Source organism: Carassius auratus, unplaced genomic scaffold (assembly GCF_003368295.1).
Source record: "Carassius auratus strain Wakin unplaced genomic scaffold, ASM336829v1 scaf_tig00038549, whole genome shotgun sequence".
Lineage (NCBI taxonomy): Eukaryota > Metazoa > Chordata > Actinopteri > Cypriniformes > Cyprinidae > Carassius > Carassius auratus.
Window position 1 is genome coordinate 4,427 of NW_020526447.1, and position 23,966 is coordinate 28,392.

At 46.2% G+C, this 23,966-nt stretch overlaps 9 non-coding genes and 1 pseudogene across 9 annotated transcripts; all 10 read left to right on the top strand.

Annotated features, from left to right (window-relative positions):
• The first annotated feature begins 1,182 nt into the window (after nt 1–1,182).
• On the top strand, nt 1,183–1,357 carry LOC113083515 (uncharacterized; annotated as a pseudogene).
• A 374-nt stretch (nt 1,358–1,731) lies between these two features.
• LOC113083511 (U1 spliceosomal RNA) lies at nt 1,732–1,895 on the top strand. Its single transcript, XR_003283289.1, has one exon. It is a non-coding gene; the product is annotated as a U1 spliceosomal RNA (small nuclear RNA).
• Nucleotides 1,896–4,382: 2,487 nt separating this feature from the next.
• LOC113083512 (U2 spliceosomal RNA) lies at nt 4,383–4,573 on the top strand. Its single transcript, XR_003283290.1, has one exon. It is a non-coding gene; the product is annotated as a U2 spliceosomal RNA (small nuclear RNA).
• Nucleotides 4,574–4,947: 374 nt separating this feature from the next.
• LOC113083519 (U1 spliceosomal RNA) lies at nt 4,948–5,111 on the top strand. Its single transcript, XR_003283296.1, has one exon. It is a non-coding gene; the product is annotated as a U1 spliceosomal RNA (small nuclear RNA).
• Nucleotides 5,112–7,598: 2,487 nt separating this feature from the next.
• LOC113083513 (U2 spliceosomal RNA) lies at nt 7,599–7,789 on the top strand. The gene has a single exon (XR_003283291.1). It is a non-coding gene; the product is annotated as a U2 spliceosomal RNA (small nuclear RNA).
• Nucleotides 7,790–8,163: 374 nt separating this feature from the next.
• LOC113083517 (U1 spliceosomal RNA) lies at nt 8,164–8,327 on the top strand. The gene has a single exon (XR_003283294.1). It is a non-coding gene; the product is annotated as a U1 spliceosomal RNA (small nuclear RNA).
• A 7,619-nt stretch (nt 8,328–15,946) lies between these two features.
• LOC113083516 (U2 spliceosomal RNA) lies at nt 15,947–16,138 on the top strand. The gene has a single exon (XR_003283293.1). It is a non-coding gene; the product is annotated as a U2 spliceosomal RNA (small nuclear RNA).
• A 374-nt stretch (nt 16,139–16,512) lies between these two features.
• On the top strand, nt 16,513–16,676 carry LOC113083520 (U1 spliceosomal RNA). The gene has a single exon (XR_003283297.1). It is a non-coding gene; the product is annotated as a U1 spliceosomal RNA (small nuclear RNA).
• A 2,487-nt stretch (nt 16,677–19,163) lies between these two features.
• LOC113083514 (U2 spliceosomal RNA) lies at nt 19,164–19,354 on the top strand. Its single transcript, XR_003283292.1, has one exon. It is a non-coding gene; the product is annotated as a U2 spliceosomal RNA (small nuclear RNA).
• A 374-nt stretch (nt 19,355–19,728) lies between these two features.
• LOC113083518 (U1 spliceosomal RNA) lies at nt 19,729–19,892 on the top strand. Its single transcript, XR_003283295.1, has one exon. It is a non-coding gene; the product is annotated as a U1 spliceosomal RNA (small nuclear RNA).
• Nucleotides 19,893–23,966: the final 4,074 nt, after the last annotated feature.

Below are 23,966 nucleotides of genomic sequence, written 5' to 3' on the forward strand. Positions count from 1 at the left end.
TTTAACTTGCCCAAAGAGTACAGTTTTATAAAAAAGTTTTTAAAGAAATACCTTTTAGAGAGTGAAGATGTCACCATTTTAACTCAACACAAGTCTCTCATCTCTGTTGTGCAGGACCGGGAACCGGTGAGTCCAGTTCCGGGCCTCACACCAAGTGAGGCCAAACAGGTTTGGCGGAACGCGGCTCACCCCGCTCTCCAGAACAGGCACAAGGACTTATCGTGGATGGTGGCTCATGAGATCCTCCCGGTCAGGGCGGTTATGCACTCCAGAGGCATGGCCAAGAACCCCATCTGCCCGCGGTCCGGCTGCAATTCCCCGGAGACCGTCCACCACCTGCTCTGGGAGTGCAGCACTGCGCGGGACCTGTGGGCCAAGACCGGCCCCCTGTATTTCCCGTGCCTACCAGCGGGTGGGGCCCAGTTCGGGTACCAGCTCGCCATCCTTGGGGTGGGCCGGGGCTTGAAGGACTTGACGGCACAGAAATTTACCTCGCTCTGGCTCACCCTCAACGTCATCAAGGATGCCATCTGGGCCACCAGAAACCTGCTGGTGGGGAAGCGCGTTACGGTAACCCTCCATGCATGCGAGCTAAAGGTAACATCAATGCTGCAGGGGTACCGGACGACGATATTCGGACGGGGGGGCCGGGGTCGCACGGAGAGGGTCCCGGCAGGCACCGACCCTGGCCGCCCGTAGATGCACCCTCACCACTCTGGCTACGGGAACAGCGGGCCAGCGGGCCGGAGGAGAGGGGATCTCCGCTGAGTCCATAAAGTAGCATCTCATGTCCCTGTTCTGGAGAGTGGGGTGATGACCCACTTGATAAGGACTCACCCCCGGTCTTGCACAATAGATGATTTTTAATTGGTGTTTTTTATTGTTTTATCATGAAAGAGGTTTTATTAACATATATATATACGAGGCTTGTTTGCTTTTTTTAAAAATTTGTATTTTACTTTTGGAACTGACCGCACCTTTTAAACACACCTCAATAATGGACTTTTAAAAACAAGCAAAACACTGTGGTTTTAATCAAATGCTTTTTAACAATGATTGTTTCTTTCATTTTACCATGTGTATTTATTATATATTATATTGCTTGTTTTAATGTGTGATTAAAAAGAAAATGTTGTGTGAAAAAGAAAAAATGCAAATGGAAAAAATGTAAATGGTGACAATAAAACTTTTTCGAAAGAAAAAATCTGTTCTTATCAGTTTAATATCTGATACGTCCCCCATCCGGGGACTACATATTAAATGGATTTTTAGATCACGGAGCTGGAGCCGGGGCTTGCTCCGTCCACTCCATGCATCGGCCTGGTATTGCAGTGTCTCCAGGAACGGTGTGCTTTCCCTTTTTGGGGATTGCCATTTATTGTGTCGAATAGCAGAACAAGGAATGAGAGCTGCCGTTGCAGATGCTGTGGTTTATTGCAAACTTTTTTCCTGATGTGTCCACCTGGGGTCTTGGACTCTTCCACTAACGATGCACCCACCTGAGGTCTTGAAGTCTTTCACAGACGAGGTGACGCATCGAATCAGGTGTGTTTGTTTAAAGAGAGTCATCTAAAACTGGCGTTGGGAAGCACCGGCCCATGAGCTTGGCAGTTTCCAGGCCAGTAACGGAAGGCACCCGTCCTTCCTTTCCTGGAGGGGGGGCGGAGGGCTAACCGTTGGTGAGGATGGTAGAGATGCAAATCACACCTCTGGCTGACCGCCTGGGCCTTCATACTTACCTGGCAGGGGAGACACCATGATCAAGAAGGCGGTTCACCCAGGGCGAGGCTTGTCCATTGCACTCCGGCCATGCTGACCCCTGCGAATTCCCCAAATGCGGGAATCTCGACTGCATAATTTATGGTAGTGGGGGACTGCGTTCGCGCTCTCCCCTGAAATTGTTGGTGAAACAAAGCAGAAGAGGTTTTTACAGTTTTTTATTTATTTTCCTTTCAGAATGGGGAGTTCTGTCACATGCGAGATTTGTGTTGTGCGCCTGTGAAACAAAGTCACTTGCGCTCTTGAAAAATCGGACCCTGGTGGGTAGTTTAGTTCGAACATAGCGCAGACCTTACTTTGAAAGTAGATTGGACTGACTGCAGCCTAGCTGTAACTGTCTCCATGTTGTTTGGTTGTCCTTTTTTTCGATTCGTATTAATTTTGTTGTCGCTTACAGCGACACCTAGTGGCCTGTCGCCGCGCCCTTTTTCACCTGGCCTCGGACTGAGCCCCTGCACAGGTGTGCCGATTTGGGTGAAGGGATCTCACTCCTTCCTGGAGTTATAGCCATTCGAGCCACCTCGGACACGCCACCTTAGCACGCTTTGAGGTCCCCTCGCCAAGGTGAATGGAAATTTCCTCTATTTTTGGATGATTATTGACACTCAGACTCCAGAGAAGCTTTCTGTGCTGATTTGGGTGGGACTGGGCCAAATACCTGGCGCCAGGTTGCAAAAGAAGGTTTTCGACAAAATCCAAAATACCCGAAAATTTCGTCAGAGCGACGGGCCAATCTGAGACCTGCGTCTCGTTCGGCTCGAGCCAAGGATTCCGGTGACATAAGGCACGTGGCTCTGCGACCAACCGTTTGGGAGTTACGAGCGATGCCGTACTTTCCGTCGCTGCAGTTCCACCGTCAGGCCGATCGGGACAAGGCCCGGTGACGTTGCAGACAGGGGAGGGTACTACCATCCCGCAGTGTTGCAGGTGTTTTCATCTTTGTTTGATTGTCCATTTACATTACATTTTCCCTATTTTTCAGCTTACGGCGCCACCTAGTGGCCTGTCGCCGCGTCCCTTTTCGCCTGGCCTCGGACTGAGCCCCTGCACAGGTGTGCCGATTTGGGTGAAGGGATCTCACTCCTTCCTGGAGTTATAGCCATTCGAGCCACCTCGGACACGCCACCTTAGCACGTTTTGAGGTCCCCTCGCCAAGGTGAATGGAAATTTCCTCTATTTTTGGATGATTATTGACACTCAGACTCCAGAGAAGCTTTCTGTGCTGATTTGGGTGGGACTGGGCCAAATACCTGGCGCCAGGTTGCAAAAGAAGGTTTTCGACAAAATCCAAAATACCCGAAAATTTCGTCAGAGCGACGGGCCAATCTGAGACCTGCGTCTCGTTCGGCTCGAGCCAAGGATTCCGGTGTCATAAGGCACGTGGCTCTGCGACCAACCGTTTGGGAGTTACGAGCCATGCCGTACTTTCCGTCAGGCCGATCGGGACGAGGCCCGGTGACGTTGTAGACAGGGGAGGGTACTACCCAGATAGCACACTTACGTCTGCAAGATGTCTGTTAAAGAACTGTTGATCTGGAAAGCATCTGCCATCTACAAACGTCTGACATACGCCTTTCAGATGTCAGTTTTATATACCTTCTAAATCATAAACATCTAAAAGACATCTAATTGACATCTATCTGACATCTAAAAGGCAGTGTTGGGGAGTAACTAGTTACATGTAACAGCATTACGTAATTTAATTACAAAATGAATGTAACTGTAATTAGTTACAGTTACGAAGAAAAAATTAGTAATTAAATTAAAGTTACTTATGAAATTTTTAACGATTACAAAGGCAATTACATTTGAATATTTACACACATCCACATACAGATTTCACTGATTTCTTTCCCAAATTGCACTGACTGTTCTGAGACATACGCCCTAATAATTTCCAGAATTTTAACAGAATTTTTTGTTTTTCCCAGTCCGCCCTTCCTGTAAATTAATGGCAAAAACATGCAGTTTCATTTAATACAAATAGGCCTACTGAAGCTTGCAGTGTTGTCAGCCTCTGCCGCCTCAATATAGGAGTACATGAGCACATAAACATCATTTCTAGAACTGCTCTGTGTCACGTCATGCATTTTACCTATCATATCATATACAAAGAGACAGCAGTTTAAAAAAACACCAATGTTTCAGGAGTTTATTATACAGGAATGACACATGCTTATTAGATAACTGTATTTGAGTTGATGTATATGTTTTTATTTATTATTATTTAATTTTCACAAATTTAGAAAAGTAATCTAAAAGTACTCAAAAGTAATTAGTTACATTACTTTAATAAAGTAATTGAAAAAGTTATACTACTATAACATTTTAAACAGGGTAACTTGTAATCTGTAACCTATTACATTTCCAAAGTAACCTTCCAAACACTGCTAAAAGGAGACGTCCAATAGACGTATTGCAGATGAGCAAACAGCCTTAAAACTACATCTTGCAGATGTAAATTCATATGTCAAATAGACGTCTCCTAGATGTATGTGTGCTATCAGGGTACCATCCCCCAGCGTTTTTAGGTCTCCCAAAACTTACCAAAGCCGAGATGGGCATCGCCGTGTCCGGCTTCCTCCCTGCTGCGTCTTAGCAGCATCGCTTCTCGGCCTTTTGGCTAAGATCAAGTGTAGTATCTGTTCTTATCAGTTTAATATCTGATACGTCCCCCATCCGGGGACTACATATTAAATGGATTTTTAGATCACGGAGCTGGAGCCGGGGCTTGCTCCGTCCACTCCATGCATCGGCCTGGTATTGCAGTGTCTCCAGGAACGGTGTGCTTTCCCTTTTTGGGGATTGCCATTTATTGTGTCGAATAGCAGAACAAGGAATGAGAGCTGCCGTTGCAGATGCTGTGGTTTATTGCAAACTTTTTTCCTGATGTGTCCACCTGGGGTCTTGGACTCTTCCACTAACGATGCACCCACCTGAGGTCTTGAAGTCTTTCACAGACGAGGTGACGCATCGAATCAGGTGTGTTTGTTTAAAGAGAGTCATCTAAAACTGGCGTTGGGAAGCACCGGCCCATGAGCTTGGCAGTTTCCAGGCCAGTAACGGAAGGCACCCGTCCTTCCTTTCCTGGAGGGGGGGCGGAGGGCTAACCGTTGGTGAGGATGGTAGAGATGCAAATCACACCTCTGGCTGACCGCCTGGGCCTTCATACTTACCTGGCAGGGGAGACACCATGATCAAGAAGGCGGTTCACCCAGGGCGAGGCTTGTCCATTGCACTCCGGCCATGCTGACCCCTGCGAATTCCCCAAATGCGGGAATCTCGACTGCATAATTTATGGCAGTGGGGGACTGCGTTCGCGCTCTCCCCTGAAATTGTTGGTGAAACAAAGCAGAAGAGGTTTTTACAGTTTTTTATTTATTTTCCTTTCAGAATGGGGAGTTCTGTCACATGCGAGATTTGTGTTGTGCGCCTGTGAAACAAAGTCACTTGCGCTCTTGAAAAATCGGACCCTGGTGGGTAGTTTAGTTCGAACATAGCGCAGACCTTACTTTGAAAGTAGATTGGACTGACTGCAGCCTAGCTGTAACTGTCTCCATGTTGTTTGGTTGTCCTTTTTTTCGATTCGTATTAATTTTGTTGTCGCTTACAGCGACACCTAGTGGCCTGTCGCCGCGCCCTTTTTCACCTGGCCTCGGACTGAGCCCCTGCACAGGTGTGCCGATTTGGGTGAAGGGATCACACTCCTTCCTGGAGTTATAGCCATTCGAGCCACCTCGGACACGCCACCTTAGCACGCTTTGAGGTCCCCTCGCCAAGGTGAATGGAAATTTCCTCTATTTTTGGATGATTATTGACACTCAGACTCCAGAGAAGCTTTCTGTGCTGATTTGGGTGGGACTGGGCCAAATACCTGGCGCCAGGTTGCAAAAGAAGGTTTTCGACAAAATCCAAAATACCCGAAAATTTCGTCAGAGCGACGGGCCAATCTGAGACCTGCGTCTCGTTCGGCTCGAGCCAAGGATTCCGGTGACATAAGGCACGTGGCTCTGCGACCAACCGTTTGGGAGTTACGAGCGATGCCGTACTTTCCGTCGCTGCAGTTCCACCGTCAGGCCGATCGGGACAAGGCCCGGTGACGTTGCAGACAGGGGAGGGTACTACCATCCCGCAGTGTTGCAGGTGTTTTCATCTTTGTTTGATTGTCCATTTACATTACATTTTCCCTATTTTTCAGCTTACGGCGCCACCTAGTGGCCTGTCGCCGCGTCCCTTTTCGCCTGGCCTCGGACTGAGCCCCTGCACAGGTGTGCCGATTTGGGTGAAGGGATCTCACTCCTTCCTGGAGTTATAGCCATTCGAGCCACCTCGGACACGCCACCTTAGCACGTTTTGAGGTCCCCTCGCCAAGGTGAATGGAAATTTCCTCTATTTTTGGATGATTATTGACACTCAGACTCCAGAGAAGCTTTCTGTGCTGATTTGGGTGGGACTGGGCCAAATACCTGGCGCCAGGTTGCAAAAGAAGGTTTTCGACAAAATCCAAAATACCCGAAAATTTCATCAGAGCGACGGGCCAATCTGAGACCTGCGTCTCGTTCGGCTCGAGCCAAGGATTCCGGTGTCATAAGGCACGTGGCTCTGCGACCAACCGTTTGGGAGTTACGAGCCATGCCGTACTTTCCGTCAGGCCGATCGGGACGAGGCCCGGTGACGTTGTAGACAGGGGAGGGTACTACCCAGATAGCACACTTACGTCTGCAAGATGTCTGTTAAAGAACTGTTGATCTGGAAAGCATCTGCCATCTACAAACGTCTGACATACGCCTTTCAGATGTCAGTTTTATATACCTTCTAAATCATAAACATCTAAAAGACATCTAATTGACATCTATCTGACATCTAAAAGGCAGTGTTGGGGAGTAACTAGTTACATGTAACAGCATTACGTAATTTAATTACAAAATGAATGTAACTGTAATTAGTTACAGTTACGAAGAAAAAATTAGTAATTAAATTAAAGTTACTTATGAAATTTTTAACGATTACAAAGGCAATTACATTTGAATATTTACACACATCCACATACAGATTTCACTGATTTCTTTCCCAAATTGCACTGACTGTTCTGAGACATACGCCCTAATAATTTCCAGAATTTTAACAGAATTTTTTGTTTTTCCCAGTCCGCCCTTCCTGTAAATTAATGGCAAAAACATGCAGTTTCATTTAATACAAATAGGCCTACTGAAGCTTGCAGTGTTGTCAGCCTCTGCCGCCTCAATATAGGAGTACATGAGCACATAAACATCATTTCTAGAACTGCTCTGTGTCACGTCATGCATTTTACCTATCATATCATATACAAAGAGACAGCAGTTTAAAAAAACACCAATGTTTCAGGAGTTTATTATACAGGAATGACACATGCTTATTAGATAACTGTATTTGAGTTGATGTATATGTTTTTATTTATTATTATTTAATTTTCACAAATTTAGAAAAGTAATCTAAAAGTACTCAAAAGTAATTAGTTACATTACTTTAATAAAGTAATTGAAAAAGTTATACTACTATAACATTTTAAACAGGGTAACTTGTAATCTGTAACCTATTACATTTCCAAAGTAACCTTCCAAACACTGCTAAAAGGAGACGTCCAATAGACGTATTGCAGATGAGCAAACAGCCTTAAAACTACATCTTGCAGATGTAAATTCATATGTCAAATAGACGTCTCCTAGATGTATGTGTGCTATCAGGGTACCATCCCCCAGCGTTTTTAGGTCTCCCAAAACTTACCAAAGCCGAGATGGGCATCGCCGTGTCCGGCTTCCTCCCTGCTGCGTCTTAGCAGCATCGCTTCTCGGCCTTTTGGCTAAGATCAAGTGTAGTATCTGTTCTTATCAGTTTAATATCTGATACGTCCCCCATCCGGGGACTACATATTAAATGGATTTTTAGATCACGGAGCTGGAGCCGGGGCTTGCTCCGTCCACTCCATGCATCGGCCTGGTATTGCAGTGTCTCCAGGAACGGTGTGCTTTCCCTTTTTGGGGATTGCCATTTATTGTGTCGAATAGCAGAACAAGGAATGAGAGCTGCCGTTGCAGATGCTGTGGTTTATTGCAAACTTTTTTCCTGATGTGTCCACCTGGGGTCTTGGACTCTTCCACTAACGATGCACCCACCTGAGGTCTTGAAGTCTTTCACAGACGAGGTGACGCATCGAATCAGGTGTGTTTGTTTAAAGAGAGTCATCTAAAACTGGCGTTGGGAAGCACCGGCCCATGAGCTTGGCAGTTTCCAGGCCAGTAACGGAAGGCACCCGTCCTTCCTTTCCTGGAGGGGGGGCGGAGGGCTAACCGTTGGTGAGGATGGTAGAGATGCAAATCACACCTCTGGCTGACCGCCTGGGCCTTCATACTTACCTGGCAGGGGAGACACCATGATCAAGAAGGCGGTTCACCCAGGGCGAGGCTTGTCCATTGCACTCCGGCCATGCTGACCCCTGCGAATTCCCCAAATGCGGGAATCTCGACTGCATAATTTATGGTAGTGGGGGACTGCGTTCGCGCTCTCCCCTGAAATTGTTGGTGAAACAAAGCAGAAGAGGTTTTTACAGTTTTTTATTTATTTTCCTTTCAGAATGGGGAGTTCTGTCACATGCGAGATTTGTGTTGTGCGCCTGTGAAACAAAGTCACTTGCGCTCTTGAAAAATCGGACCCTGGTGGGTAGTTTAGTTCGAACATAGCGCAGACCTTACTTTGAAAGTAGATTGGACTGACTGCAGCCTAGCTGTAACTGTCTCCATGTTGTTTGGTTGTCCTTTTTTTCGATTCGTATTAATTTTGTTGTCGCTTACAGCGACACCTAGTGGCCTGTCGCCGCGCCCTTTTTCACCTGGCCTCGGACTGAGCCCCTGCACAGGTGTGCCGATTTGGGTGAAGGGATCTCACTCCTTCCTGGAGTTATAGCCATTCGAGCCACCTCGGACACGCCACCTTAGCACGCTTTGAGGTCCCCTCGCCAAGGTGAATGGAAATTTCCTCTATTTTTGGATGATTATTGACACTCAGACTCCAGAGAAGCTTTCTGTGCTGATTTGGGTGGGACTGGGCCAAATACCTGGCGCCAGGTTGCAAAAGAAGGTTTTCGACAAAATCCAAAATACCCGAAAATTTCGTCAGAGCGACGGGCCAATCTGAGACCTGCGTCTCGTTCGGCTCGAGCCAAGGATTCCGGTGACATAAGGCACGTGGCTCTGCGACCAACCGTTTGGGAGTTACGAGCGATGCCGTACTTTCCGTCGCTGCAGTTCCACCGTCAGGCCGATCGGGACAAGGCCCGGTGACGTTGCAGACAGGGGAGGGTACTACCATCCCGCAGTGTTGCAGGTGTTTTCATCTTTGTTTGATTGTCCATTTACATTACATTTTCCCTATTTTTCAGCTTACGGCGCCACCTAGTGGCCTGTCGCCGCGTCCCTTTTCGCCTGGCCTCGGACTGAGCCCCTGCACAGGTGTGCCGATTTGGGTGAAGGGATCTCACTCCTTCCTGGAGTTATAGCCATTCGAGCCACCTCGGACACGCCACCTTAGCACGTTTTGAGGTCCCCTCGCCAAGGTGAATGGAAATTTCCTCTATTTTTGGATGATTATTGACACTCAGACTCCAGAGAAGCTTTCTGTGCTGATTTGGGTGGGACTGGGCCAAATACCTGGCGCCAGGTTGCAAAAGAAGGTTTTCGACAAAATCCAAAATACCCGAAAATTTCGTCAGAGCGCGGGCCAATCTGAGACCTGCGTCTCGTTCGGCTCGAGCCAAGGATTCCGGTGTCATAAGGCACGTGGCTCTGCGACCAACCGTTTGGGAGTTACGAGCCATGCCGTACTTTCCGTCAGGCCGATCGGGACGAGGCCCGGTGACGTTGTAGACAGGGGAGGGTACTACCCAGATAGCACACTTACGTCTGCAAGATGTCTGTTAAAAAACTGTTGATCTGGAAAGCATCTGCCATCTACAAACGTCTGACATACGCCTTTCAGATGTCAGTTTTATATACCTTCTAAATCATAAACATCTAAAAGACATCTAATTGACATCTATCTGACATCTAAAAGGCAGTGTTGGGGAGTAACTAGTTACATGTTACAGCATTACGTAATTTAATTACAAAATGAATGTAACTGTTATTAGTTACAGTTACGAAGAAAAAATTAGTAATTAAATTAAAGTTACTTATGAAATTTTTAACGATTACAAAGGCAATTACATTTGAATATTTACACACATCCACATACAGATTTCACTGATTTCTTTCCCAAATTGCACTGACTGTTCTGAGACATACGCCCTAATAATTTCCAGAATTTTAACAGAATTTTTTGTTTTTCCCAGTCCGCCCTTCCTGTAAATTAATGGCAAAAACATGCAGTTTCATTTAATACAAATAGGCCTACTGAAGCTTGCAGTGTTGTCAGCCTCTGCCGCCTCAATATAGGAGTACATGAGCACATAAACATCATTTCTAGAACTGCTCTGTGTCACGTCATGCATTTTACCTATCATATCATATACAAAGAGACAGCAGTTTAAAAAAACACCAATGTTTCAGGAGTTTATTATACAGGAATGACACATGCTTATTAGATAACTGTATTTGAGTTGATGTATATGTTTTTATTTATTATTATTTAATTTTCACAAATTTAGAAAAGTAATCTAAAAGTACTCAAAAGTAATTAGTTACATTACTTTAATAAAGTAATTGAAAAAGTTATACTACTATAACATTTTAAACAGGGTAACTTGTAATCTGTAACCTATTACATTTCCAAAGTAACCTTCCAAACACTGCTAAAAGGAGACGTCCAATAGACGTATTGCAGATGAGCAAACAGCCTTAAAACTACATCTTGCAGATGTAAATTCATATGTCAAATAGACGTCTCCTAGATGTATGTGTGCTATCAGGGTACCATCCCCCAGCGTTTTTAGGTCTCCCAAAACTTACCAAAGCCGAGATGGGCATCGCCGTGTCCGGCTTCCTCCCTGCTGCGTCTTAGCAGCATCGCTTCTCGGCCTTTTGGCTAAGATCAAGTGTGATCAAACCAAATGGATTCAGCGAGAGTAGATACACCTTTGCCGACCATGGTGGTGCGGCTGAAGAACACTGTCAGGCTACAACTCAAGGTGGATTCGGATGCAGAGGTGAAAAAGAGATTTGGACGTGACTTCGTGGTGACTGAACTGTTAAGGGAAATTTTTGGAGTTCCAGCTTCTTTGGTTTTTTGTCTGCAAGATTTTTCATCTTCTGGATTTATGGATTTAACCTTTTTTCAGTTAAGGGATTGCGTTGCGTTTTTTGAGGCTTGGGAAAAGAAGAAAGATCATCAGCGTTTGAAGGGCCTCCAGCTACATCCAGCATTTGCACAGGACTTTTTGCCCTTGATAATTCACCTTTATAACCCTTTTGTGGAGGATGGAGATGTTTTAACCTTTCTGGCCAGATACTGCGAGACAGTGAAAGGGGGAGAGCGCCTGAAAGATCGGTTTGGTATCTGGACAGGTAAACGGAGATATTTGGTGAAACTGCGGGCAGATCCAGCATTGCCAGGGGGACTTGTCCACCCTCCAGGATCCTTTTTCATAGGATCAAACAGAGGATTCCTTCACTATCCGGGTCAGCCATTGTATTGCAGAAGGTGTGGTGCTCGTGGGCATGTAAAGGCAGATTGTGCAGGGCAGCGGTGCCGTTTTTGTGGATCAGTGGAGCACATGGCCACAGACTGTCCAGAGCCAAAGACCTGCAGCCTATGTGGGGGAAAAGATCATCTGTTCAGAGTGTGCCCTAAGAAACAGAGATCTTATGCCAGCCTTTTTAAAGAAGGACCGGACTTGCAAGCAGATTTTGAAAGTCTGCTGATGAATGTATCAGAGGAAGGAGATGGCCAGAAGGCAGGGCCCTCAGGTTTAAACCACAGAAAAGACTTGAATGAGCAAGCAGAGGAAATAGGAGATGGGTCAGAACAAAGAGGAGGTGAGGAAGAGGCACATCAGTTGGCACCTTCACAAGTGTGGTCTGAAATAGATGTGGCAGAGGTTCTTTGTGGGATCTATGAGGAGACAGAGCAGGAGGTAGCAGAGACGTCAAGCAGTGGGGGCAAGCAGCAAGAGGACGTGCTGAACATTGACGTGGGTCAAGGTATAAGGAGACGGAGGCCTTTTGAGGGGGGGGGGGCTGGGGAAAGAGAGCAGAAATGCAGCAAATTCCAGACTCAAGAACCAGGAACCAGACAAGACTGGGAAGAGGGAGGTGAGATGGACATCGAGGGGAGGTGTTTAGAGGATGAAGGGGCAAAGGGGAAAAAGGGAAATGAAGGTGTCTTGAGAAAGGTTAAATCAATTCTGAGTAAGAGTATGGGGGAAGGGGGCAAAGGGGAGGAAGAGGAAGGGGGGAGGGGAGAAGGGGAGGAATGGATGGAAGTATCAGTTGGGAAAGGTAGAGGGAAAAAGGGTTTTGGGTAAGGGGAGTATGTGAATTTTGGAAGGGCAACTCAGGGTTTCTTTTGCTTTTTTATGGTTTGTTTAAGGGTGGCAACATTAAATACAAGGGGGCTTAAAATGGTACAGAGGAGGACTTCAATTTATCTTTCTTTAAAGATGTTGCCTTTTGATGTTTGTTTTTTACAAGAATGCCATTTACAAGGAAAAGAAGATGTATCTGTTTTTTCTGCGGGGTGGGAGGTGGGGCCTTCCTGTTGGGGAGTAGGGAATGTAAGATCGGATGGTGTGGGCATTTTGTTTTATTCCTGGGAATTCATAATTGAATCTGCTAATGTGGTGGTTCCAGGGAGAGTGGTGGTGGTGGATGCCAGGTGGAGGGGGGTGGCTTTTCGTTTTGTTAATGTGTATGTACCAAGTAAGTTGGGGGATAGGAAGGGGTTTTTAGATAACTTGGCACCAGTCTTGTTTACAAATAGATTGCTACTTATGGGAGGGGATTTCAATATGTCCCTTGATAATGATTCGGGTAAAGAATTGGCTCTTTTGGTTGCTGGGTTTTCTTTGCAAGACTCCTTCCGGGGGGCAGGAGGTCAAGAGCCCACCTATACATGGCGAAATAGCAAGCAGGAGTCTTCCAGGCTGGATTACTTATTCTTCCCGGGACATGTGAGGCTACGAAACTATACACAGATTCCAATGTGGTGCTCGGATCACTGTTTAGTGGGGGTGTGGGCAGAGGTCGGGGGCATGAAGAGAGGGAGGGGTGTGTGGAGGTTTAACACCTCCTTTCTAAAGGACAGAACCTTCTGTGTAGCTCTCTATAATTTAGTGGCTGGGTGGAAAAATCTGCAGAGTCTGTTTGAGACTTATGCCGCGTGGTGGGAAGGTTTTAAAGATCGTGTGGCCCTTTTCTGTCATAGTTGGGGTAGAGAGAAGGCGAGGTGTATGCGGGCTAAAGTAGGTAGGTGGTCTGAGGAATTGCAATTGCTATATGGAGGGGGTGCATTGGGAACAACAGATGGGTGGGCTAGGGCCAGGTACCTTCAAGGGGCTATGAAGGATTTTTACTGGAATGAAGCCAAGTCATTTTTGTTGTGGTCAGGTGCACAAAAACGCCTTTTAGATGAAAGGCCAACAAGGTTTTTCTTCTCCACCGTGCGGAGCCGGCAAAAGCGTAGTTTCATAGAGGGTTTGAGGAAGGATGGAGGGGTTGAAGCAACTGTAGAGGGGATGTTGAGAGTTGTTGAGGACTTTTACAGGGAGCTATTTAGCTGTAGAGGTTCTACGGGTTGTTCCGGGGACAAGTTCTTGGATGCATTGGAGAAAACTCTGGAAGAGGAGGAGAGGGAAGCATTGGAAGGTCCCTTGTCACTGCAGGAAGTAAGCTCTGCGATATCCTCACTCAAAGGGGGCACAGCCCCAGGTTGTGACGGCCTCCCAGCGGAGTTTTATAGGACAGTTTTGCCCTGGATAGGCTCAGAGCTAGTCTGTGTCTATCAGGAAAGCATAGAAAGAGGAGAGCTGCCATTGACAATGAGAATGGGTTTGGTGACATTGGTACACAAGAAAGGTAATAAGGAGGAGTTAACAAACTGGAGGCCAATAACCTTGTTAACAACTGATTACAAGGTATTGGCCAAGGTGATAACAGAGCGGCTTAAGAAGGTGATTGGGGTGGTAGTGCAGCCAGACCAAACTTGCGGAGTGCCGGGTAGGTCCGGCGTTTTAAACCTAGCTTTGGTGAGAGACATTCTGTACTGGGCGGAACAGCGGCAGCTCCCTCTGGCGATTTTGAGCCTGGACCAGGAGAAAGCTTTCGACAGGGTAAGTCATGGTTTTTTAATGGCCACCTTGGTGCGTATGGGGTTTGGTCCAGTCTTCAGGTCATGGGTAAAGTTGTTGTATAGTAGGGTTTCAAGCAGGATAGGGATAAATGGATATTATTCAGGGAGGGTGGAGCAGTTGGGTGGGGTTCGACAGGGGTGTCCTTTGTCGCCTCTGCTCTATGTTCTGTCTCTAGAGCCCCTGATGGCAGCTTTGAGGGTGGCTGATTCGTTGACAGGCATGCATTTACCTGGAGGCAGGGGTACGTGTGCAAAGGTGTCTGCATATGCAGACGATATGACATTGTTCCTAACCTCAGATTTGGACTTTGAGACAGTATGCAAAATCATTAAAGGCTTTTGCGAGGCTTCAGGTGCGCGTGTAAACGCGAGTAAGTCTTCTGTAATGTTTGCAGGCCAGTGGGCAGAAAGAACAGTTGTGCCAGGTGGGTATAACTTTTGTGCAGAGGGATTGAAGATCCTAGGGATCAGATTTTTCAGAAAGAATAGTGCTCGGGAGAACTGGATGGCTAGGTTCAAAGTAGCACAAACAAAGATAGCTAGGTGGAAATTAAGGGGGCTATCGATGTGGGGTAGGCTGGAAGTTGTGAGGACAGACCTACTCCCGAGTCTGAATTATTTGGCCTATATTTTTCCTGTACCTTTTTTATATGGTAGGAAGTTGGAGAAGCTGGTTTTTTCTTTTCTTTGGAATAACGGTACTGAGATGGTGGCGAGAACACAGATGTACTGCCATGTGAAGGAGGGAGGGAGGGGGGTTCCTTGTATCCCCTTAAAAATGGATGCAATCTTCCTTTCCTCTTCTGCCCAATTAGCAATACAAGAGGAAGTGCATAATGCAAGAATTTTGGCCCAGTTTTGGCTGGCTTTTCCATTGCGATCCATTAGCTCATGGAGGGCAACAATGCCATGGTCAACAAATAGGCCGGCTTACTATCAGAGAGTGGCAGATTTCATAATGGGGAAACCATGGTGTTTGGAGCAATCTTTGATCTTTCAGCATAGGCAGCTGTACAGTAGATTGAGGGACGAGCTAGTGGCTGGGGCAGAGAAAATTGTCCCACCATATAGAGTAGATTGGGCCATGTTGCAGCCTACTTATTTGACTGGGTTTTGTAAAGATTTAAATTGGTTGGCCGCGCTGGGTCGGCTGCCTGTGAGGGAGCGACTATACAGACATGGCTCAGGGAGGTCACCAATGTGCCCAGTTGGATGTGGCCAGGACGAAACTGTAGAGCATACCTTTTGGTCCTGTCCAGGGGCAGTTACATTCTGGAAGTTAGTGACTATGTGGTGGGAAAGGTGGGGGGGACCGAAAATCACAAGGAATCTAGTCCTCTATGGGGAAGGGATGGAGGGCTTTGTAAAGGAAAGAAGAAGAGTAATTTGGGTGGTGGTTTCAGAAGGGAAACATGTACTGTGGGAATGGAGAACTGATTGTTTAAGAAAGCAAATACCTCGTTTGGCGTCAGAGACTGTGTTTTTGCGACTGTTGTGTAAAATAGTAACTGAGGTGAAAGCATTTAAATGCTGTTTTGGGGAGGAAAAAACAAAGAGAGTGTGGGGAGGGTTGCCAAAAGTCGGAGTGGGGTAAGCAAAAGAGCCAATTTTCTAGCTTGGGTTTGTCTTTCTGTTTTTTTCTTTTCATGGAATATCTATTTTGTGGGTAATGGAATTTTCACCTTTGAAGAACATATAGAATGCTTTGATAAATAAATGTTTATTCTGTCTGTAGCTTAAAATGCCACGGTTATGCAAAGTAATACAAAGGTCTATTTAGCCTGTTTCTAAGAAGGTATAAGAGCAAAGTAAGAATGTGTTGGATTGATGGTTATACTTTCTGATGGAATGTATATTTTGGTTTAATAAAAAAAAAAAAAAAAAAAAAAAATCTGTTCTTATCAGTTTAATATCTGATACGTCCCCCATCCGGGGACTACATATTAAATGGATTTTTAGATCACGGAGCTGGAGCCGGGGCTTGCTCCGTCCACTCCATGCATCGGCCTGGTATTGCAGTGTCTCCAGGAACGGTGTGCTTTCCCTTTTTGGGGATTGCCATTTATTGTGTCGAATAGCAGAACAAGGAATGAGAGCTGCCGTTGCAGATGCTGTGGTTTATTGCAAACTTTTTTCCTGATGTGTCCACCTGGGGTCTTGGACTCTTCCACTAACGATGCACCCACCTGAGGTCTTGAAGTCTTTCACAGACGAGGTGACGCATCGAATCAGGTGTGTTTGTTTAAAGAGAGTCATCTAAAACTGGCGTTGGGAAGCACCGGCCCATGAGCTTGGCAGTTTCCAGGCCAGTAACGGAAGGCACCCGTCCTTCCTTTCCTGGAGGGGGGGCGGAGGGCTAACCGTTGGTGAGGATGGTAGAGATGCAAATCACACCTCTGGCTGACCGCCTGGGCCTTCATACTTACCTGGCAGGGGAGACACCATGATCAAGAAGGCGGTTCACCCAGGGCGAGGCTTGTCCATTGCACTCCGGCCATGCTGACCCCTGCGAATTCCCCAAATGCGGGAATCTCGACTGCATAATTTATGGCAGTGGGGGACTGCGTTCGCGCTCTCCCCTGAAATTGTTGGTGAAACAAAGCAGAAGAGGTTTTTACAGTTTTTTATTTATTTTCCTTTCAGAATGGGGAGTTCTGTCACATGCGAGATTTGTGTTGTGCGCCTGTGAAACAAAGTCACTTGCGCTCTTGAAAAATCGGACCCTGGTGGGTAGTTTAGTTCGAACATAGCGCAGACCTTACTTTGAAAGTAGATTGGACTGACTGCAGCCTAGCTGTAACTGTCTCCATGTTGTTTGGTTGTCCTTTTTTTCGATTCGTATTAATTTTGTTGTCGCTTACAGCGACACCTAGTGGCCTGTCGCCGCGCCCTTTTTCACCTGGCCTCGGACTGAGCCCCTGCACAGGTGTGCCGATTTGGGTGAAGGGATCTCACTCCTTCCTGGAGTTATAGCCATTCGAGCCACCTCGGACACGCCACCTTAGCACGCTTTGAGGTCCCCTCGCCAAGGTGAATGGAAATTTCCTCTATTTTTGGATGATTATTGACACTCAGACTCCAGAGAAGCTTTCTGTGCTGATTTGGGTGGGACTGGGCCAAATACCTGGCGCCAGGTTGCAAAAGAAGGTTTTCGACAAAATCCAAAATACCCGAAAATTTCGTCAGAGCGACGGGCCAATCTGAGACCTGCGTCTCGTTCGGCTCGAGCCAAGGATTCCGGTGACATAAGGCACGTGGCTCTGCGACCAACCGTTTGGGAGTTACGAGCGATGCCGTACTTTCCGTCGCTGCAGTTCCACCGTCAGGCCGATCGGGACAAGGCCCGGTGACGTTGCAGACAGGGGAGGGTACTACCATCCCGCAGTGTTGCAGGTGTTTTCATCTTTGTTTGATTGTCCATTTACATTACATTTTCCCTATTTTTCAGCTTACGGCGCCACCTAGTGGCCTGTCGCCGCGTCCCTTTTCGCCTGGCCTCGGACTGAGCCCCTGCACAGGTGTGCCGATTTGGGTGAAGGGATCTCACTCCTTCCTGGAGTTATAGCCATTCGAGCCACCTCGGACACGCCACCTTAGCACGTTTTGAGGTCCCCTCGCCAAGGTGAATGGAAATTTCCTCTATTTTTGGATGATTATTGACACTCAGACTCCAGAGAAGCTTTCTGTGCTGATTTGGGTGGGACTGGGCCAAATACCTGGCGCCAGGTTGCAAAAGAAGGTTTTCGACAAAATCCAAAATACCCGAAAATTTCGTCAGAGCGACGGGCCAATCTGAGACCTGCGTCTCGTTCGGCTCGAGCCAAGGATTCCGGTGTCATAAGGCACGTGGCTCTGCGACCAACCGTTTGGGAGTTACGAGCCATGCCGTACTTTCCGTCAGGCCGATCGGGACGAGGCCCGGTGACGTTGTAGACAGGGGAGGGTACTACCCAGATAGCACACTTACGTCTGCAAGATGTCTGTTAAAGAACTGTTGATCTGGAAAGCATCTGCCATCTACAAACGTCTGACATACGCCTTTCAGATGTCAGTTTTATATACCTTCTAAATCATAAACATCTAAAAGACATCTAATTGACATCTATCTGACATCTAAAAGGCAGTGTTGGGGAGTAACTAGTTACATGTAACAGCATTACGTAATTTAATTACAAAATGAATGTAACTGTAATTAGTTACAGTTACGAAGAAAAAATTAGTAATTAAATTAAAGTTACTTATGAAATTTTTAACGATTACAAAGGCAATTACATTTGAATATTTACACACATCCACATACAGATTTCACTGATTTCTTTCCCAAATTGCACTGACTGTTCTGAGACATACGCCCTAATAATTTCCAGAATTTTAACAGAATTTTTTGTTTTTCCCAGTCCGCCCTTCCTGTAAATTAATGGCAAAAACATGCAGTTTCATTTAATACAAATAGGCCTACTGAAGCTTGCAGTGTTGTCAGCCTCTGCCGCCTCAATATAGGAGTACATGAGCACATAAACATCATTTCTAGAACTGCTCTGTGTCACGTCATGCATTTTACCTATCATATCATATACAAAGAGACAGCAGTTTAAAAAAACACCAATGTTTCAGGAGTTTATTATACAGGAATGACACATGCTTATTAGATAACTGTATTTGAGTTGATGTATATGTTTTTATTTATTATTATTTAATTTTCACAAATTTAGAAAAGTAATCTAAAAGTACTCAAAAGTAATTAGTTACATTACTTTAATAAAGTAATTGAAAAAGTTATACTACTATAACATTTTAAACAGGGTAACTTGTAATCTGTAACCTATTACATTTCCAAAGTAACCTTCCAAACACTGCTAAAAGGAGACGTCCAATAGACGTATTGCAGATGAGCAAACAGCCTTAAAACTACATCTTGCAGATGTAAATTCCTATGTCAAATAGACGTCTCCTAGATGTATGTGTGCTATCAGGGTACCATCCCCCAGCGTTTTTAGGTCTCCCAAAACTTACCAAAGCCGAGATGGGCATCGCCGTGTCCGGCTTCCTCCCTGCTGCGTCTTAGCAGCATCGCTTCTCGGCCTTTTGGCTAAGATCAAGTGTAGTATCTGTTCTTATCAGTTTAATATCTGATACGTCCCCCATCCGGGGACTACATATTAAATGGATTTTTAGATCACGGAGCTGGAGCCGGGGCTTGCTCCGTCCACTCCATGCATCGGCCTGGTATTGCAGTGTCTCCAGGAACGGTGTGCTTTCCCTTTTTGGGGATTGCCATTTATTGTGTCGAATAGCAGAACAAGGAATGAGAGCTGCCGTTGCAGATGCTGTGGTTTATTGCAAACTTTTTTCCTGATGTGTCCACCTGGGGTCTTGGACTCTTCCACTAACGATGCACCCACCTGAGGTCTTGAAGTCTTTCACAGACGAGGTGACGCATCGAATCAGGTGTGTTTGTTTAAAGAGAGTCATCTAAAACTGGCGTTGGGAAGCACCGGCCCATGAGCTTGGCAGTTTCCAGGCCAGTAACGGAAGGCACCCGTCCTTCCTTTCCTGGAGGGGGGGCGGAGGGCTAACCGTTGGTGAGGATGGTAGAGATGCAAATCACACCTCTGGCTGACCGCCTGGGCCTTCATACTTACCTGGCAGGGGAGACACCATGATCAAGAAGGCGGTTCACCCAGGGCGAGGCTTGTCCATTGCACTCCGGCCATGCTGACCCCTGCGAATTCCCCAAATGCGGGAATCTCGACTGCATAATTTATGGTAGTGGGGGACTGCGTTCGCGCTCTCCCCTGAAATTGTTGGTGAAACAAAGCAGAAGAGGTTTTTACAGTTTTTTATTTATTTTCCTTTCAGAATGGGGAGTTCTGTCACATGCGAGATTTGTGTTGTGCGCCTGTGAAACAAAGTCACTTGCGCTCTTGAAAAATCGGACCCTGGTGGGTAGTTTAGTTCGAACATAGCGCAGACCTTACTTTGAAAGTAGATTGGACTGACTGCAGCCTAGCTGTAACTGTCTCCATGTTGTTTGGTTGTCCTTTTTTTCGATTCGTATTAATTTTGTTGTCGCTTACAGCGACACCTAGTGGCCTGTCGCCGCGCCCTTTTTCACCTGGCCTCGGACTGAGCCCCTGCACAGGTGTGCCGATTTGGGTGAAGGGATCTCACTCCTTCCTGGAGTTATAGCCATTCGAGCCACCTCGGACACGCCACCTTAGCACGCTTTGAGGTCCCCTCGCCAAGGTGAATGGAAATTTCCTCTATTTTTGGATGATTATTGACACTCAGACTCCAGAGAAGCTTTCTGTGCTGATTTGGGTGGGACTGGGCCAAATACCTGGCGCCAGGTTGCAAAAGAAGGTTTTCGACAAAATCCAAAATACCCGAAAATTTCGTCAGAGCGACGGGCCAATCTGAGACCTGCGTCTCGTTCGGCTCGAGCCAAGGATTCCGGTGACATAAGGCACGTGGCTCTGCGACCAACCGTTTGGGAGTTACGAGCGATGCCGTACTTTCCGTCGCTGCAGTTCCACCGTCAGGCCGATCGGGACAAGGCCCGGTGACGTTGCAGACAGGGGAGGGTACTACCATCCCGCAGTGTTGCAGGTGTTTTCATCTTTGTTTGATTGTCCATTTACATTACATTTTCCCTATTTTTCAGCTTACGGCGCCACCTAGTGGCCTGTCGCCGCGTCCCTTTTCGCCTGGCCTCGGACTGAGCCCCTGCACAGGTGTGCCGATTTGGGTGAAGGGATCTCACTCCTTCCTGGAGTTATAGCCATTCGAGCCACCTCGGACACGCCACCTTAGCACGTTTTGAGGTCCCCTCGCCAAGGTGAATGGAAATTTCCTCTATTTTTGGATGATTATTGACACTCAGACTCCAGAGAAGCTTTCTGTGCTGATTTGGGTGGGACTGGGCCAAATACCTGGCGCCAGGTTGCAAAAGAAGGTTTTCGACAAAATCCAAAATACCCGAAAATTTCGTCAGAGCGACGGGCCAATCTGAGACCTGCGTCTCGTTCGGCTCGAGCCAAGGATTCCGGTGTCATAAGGCACGTGGCTCTGCGACCAACCGTTTGGGAGTTACGAGCCATGCCGTACTTTCCGTCAGGCCGATCGGGACGAGGCCCGGTGACGTTGTAGACAGGGGAGGGTACTACCCAGATAGCACACTTACGTCTGCAAGATGTCTGTTAAAGAACTGTTGATCTGGAAAGCATCTGCCATCTACAAACGTCTGACATACGCCTTTCAGATGTCAGTTTTATATACCTTCTAAATCATAAACATCTAAAAGACATCTAATTGACATCTATCTGACATCTAAAAGGCAGTGTTGGGGAGTAACTAGTTACATGTAACAGCATTACGTAATTTAATTACAAAATGAATGTAACTGTAATTAGTTACAGTTACGAAGAAAAAATTAGTAATTAAATTAAAGTTACTTATGAAATTTTTAACGATTACAAAGGCAATTACATTTGAATATTTACACACATCCACATACAGATTTCACTGATTTCTTTCCCAAATTGCACTGACTGTTCTGAGACATACGCCCTAATAATTTCCAGAATTTTAACAGAATTTTTTGTTTTTCCCAGTCCGCCCTTCCTGTAAATTAATGGCAAAAACATGCAGTTTCATTTAATACAAATAGGCCTACTGAAGCTTGCAGTGTTGTCAGCCTCTGCCGCCTCAATATAGGAGTACATGAGCACATAAACATCATTTCTAGAACTGCTCTGTGTCACGTCATGCATTTTACCTATCATATCATATACAAAGAGACAGCAGTTTAAAAAAACACCAATGTTTCAGGAGTTTATTATACAGGAATGACACATGCTTATTAGATAACTGTATTTGAGTTGATGTATATGTTTTTATTTATTATTATTTAATTTTCACAAATTTAGAAAAGTAATCTAAAAGTACTCAAAAGTAATTAGTTACATTACTTTAATAAAGTAATTGAAAAAGTTATACTACTATAACATTTTAAACAGGGTAACTTGTAATCTGTAACCTATTACATTTCCAAAGTAACCTTCCAAACACTGCTAAAAGGAGACGTCCAATAGACGTATTGCAGATGAGCAAACAGCCTTAAAACTACATCTTGCAGATGTAAATTCATATGTCAAATAGACGTCTCCTAGATGTATGTGTGCTATCAGGGTACCATCCCCCAGCGTTTTTAGGTCTCCCAAAACTTACCAAAGCCGAGATGGGCATCGCCGTGTCCGGCTTCCTCCCTGCTGCGTCTTAGCAGCATCGCTTCTCGGCCTTTTGGCTAAGATCACGTGGTCTGGTCGGACGGTTGAGACAGCGATCGCCTCTAGGTGGACCTTTAGGCTCGTGTGTGGCTTGTGGCACGAGTCCTCTATCCTCCAAGAGGTAAATTGACAAGCGGCTTTTAATTGGAGACGACTCGCTTTGCGGAGAATCTACTTGTTTTTAAGGTAAGAAGGTTTTATCTAATTTATTTAGTTAATTTATTGTTTGTTTTAGCCGCTGCGTGCTGGTGGTGCCTCCACCATGTCGGCTGCTCGTGCCGGCATGCGGAGGCACCACAGCGTGCGTTTTATATTCAAGGAGGTCGATGGAAAGCTTCTGGGTATGTCCCGCATGGACTTTTCCAGAAAGCTTGTTCAAAAGACCTTACATTTTAAGCCTGAAGACCTGAATTGTTTGATGACTCTGCCTCTGAACAAAGGTTTTGATTTGAGTTTTAAGACTGCTTCCCTGCTAAGTGAGTTTTGGCAAAGGTTTGAATCTGTTAAATCCCAGTTCTCTATGTTTATGGTGGAGAAACTTTCTGACAACACACTTAAAACTGTGATTGTCAGAATGTTCAATGAAACTGTGACTGGTGAAGATATATGTGTGTGGCTGGGTAGATTTTGCACTGTTCGAGGCCAGCCAGTCAAGGTGCTAGATGAAGATGGTATCTGGACATGCTCCTGGCGAATCCCCATTAAACAATGGGAGGACGCTGGGGGCTACCAGGGCCTGAAACATCTGCCCTCCATGATTGTGCTTGGAGAGAACAGAGGCTACATTCATTACCAGGGTATGCCTAAGTTATGTTGGAATGTGGGAAATTTGGTCACTTAGCCGATGTATGCCAAGAATTAGTTTGTGGGAAGTGCAAAGAAATTGGTCACGGGTTTGAACAGTGTACCAATGGCAGGCGGTGCAATCTTTGTGGAGATTCAAACCACCTCTACAGAGATTGCCCTAAAAGTTTTGCCAACAAGCTCAAAATGGCCGCCCCACATTGCACCAAACAAACGAAGAAAGGAAAGAGGAGGCGGTCCCTGAGGTTTTGGCGGGAATTTCAAATTCCCAGCCAGCCTCAGGGATTGGGCAGGAAGGAGGAAGTGGGGCGGCCATAGGGGCGGAGTCAGATATTGAAATGGAAAAAGGTACGGAAGGAGAAGTGACCGAGGGAGAAACAAGCTCCTCCCTACAAACGGTGTCAGAGTTGGTGCAGGAATCCAGTGGGAGTGAATTTGAGTGTTCACTCCCAAATGCTCAAGTGCAAAAAAGACCTGCGGGATCTCCTCTGGTGGAAACCGAGGAGAAAAAAGCTAGGGCAGCACAGCGGCTTGATAGTTCCGATTTGGAAGATCAAGAACGCATGTGGCCCCTAGAGTCCCCAAATGAGGTATCTTTTTTGCACATCAAGCTAAGAACATCGTCGCCTAGGGAGTTACAAGAGGATTTCTCTGTAGCACCCGAGGCGTCGACCACCTGCTCTCCAGGACCCAGTTCATCTGTGAGAAAGGAAGGGCAGGTGAAACAAGATAAAACATGATTTTAAGTATATTTTGTAGTCTTTATGTCTTCTGTTTAAA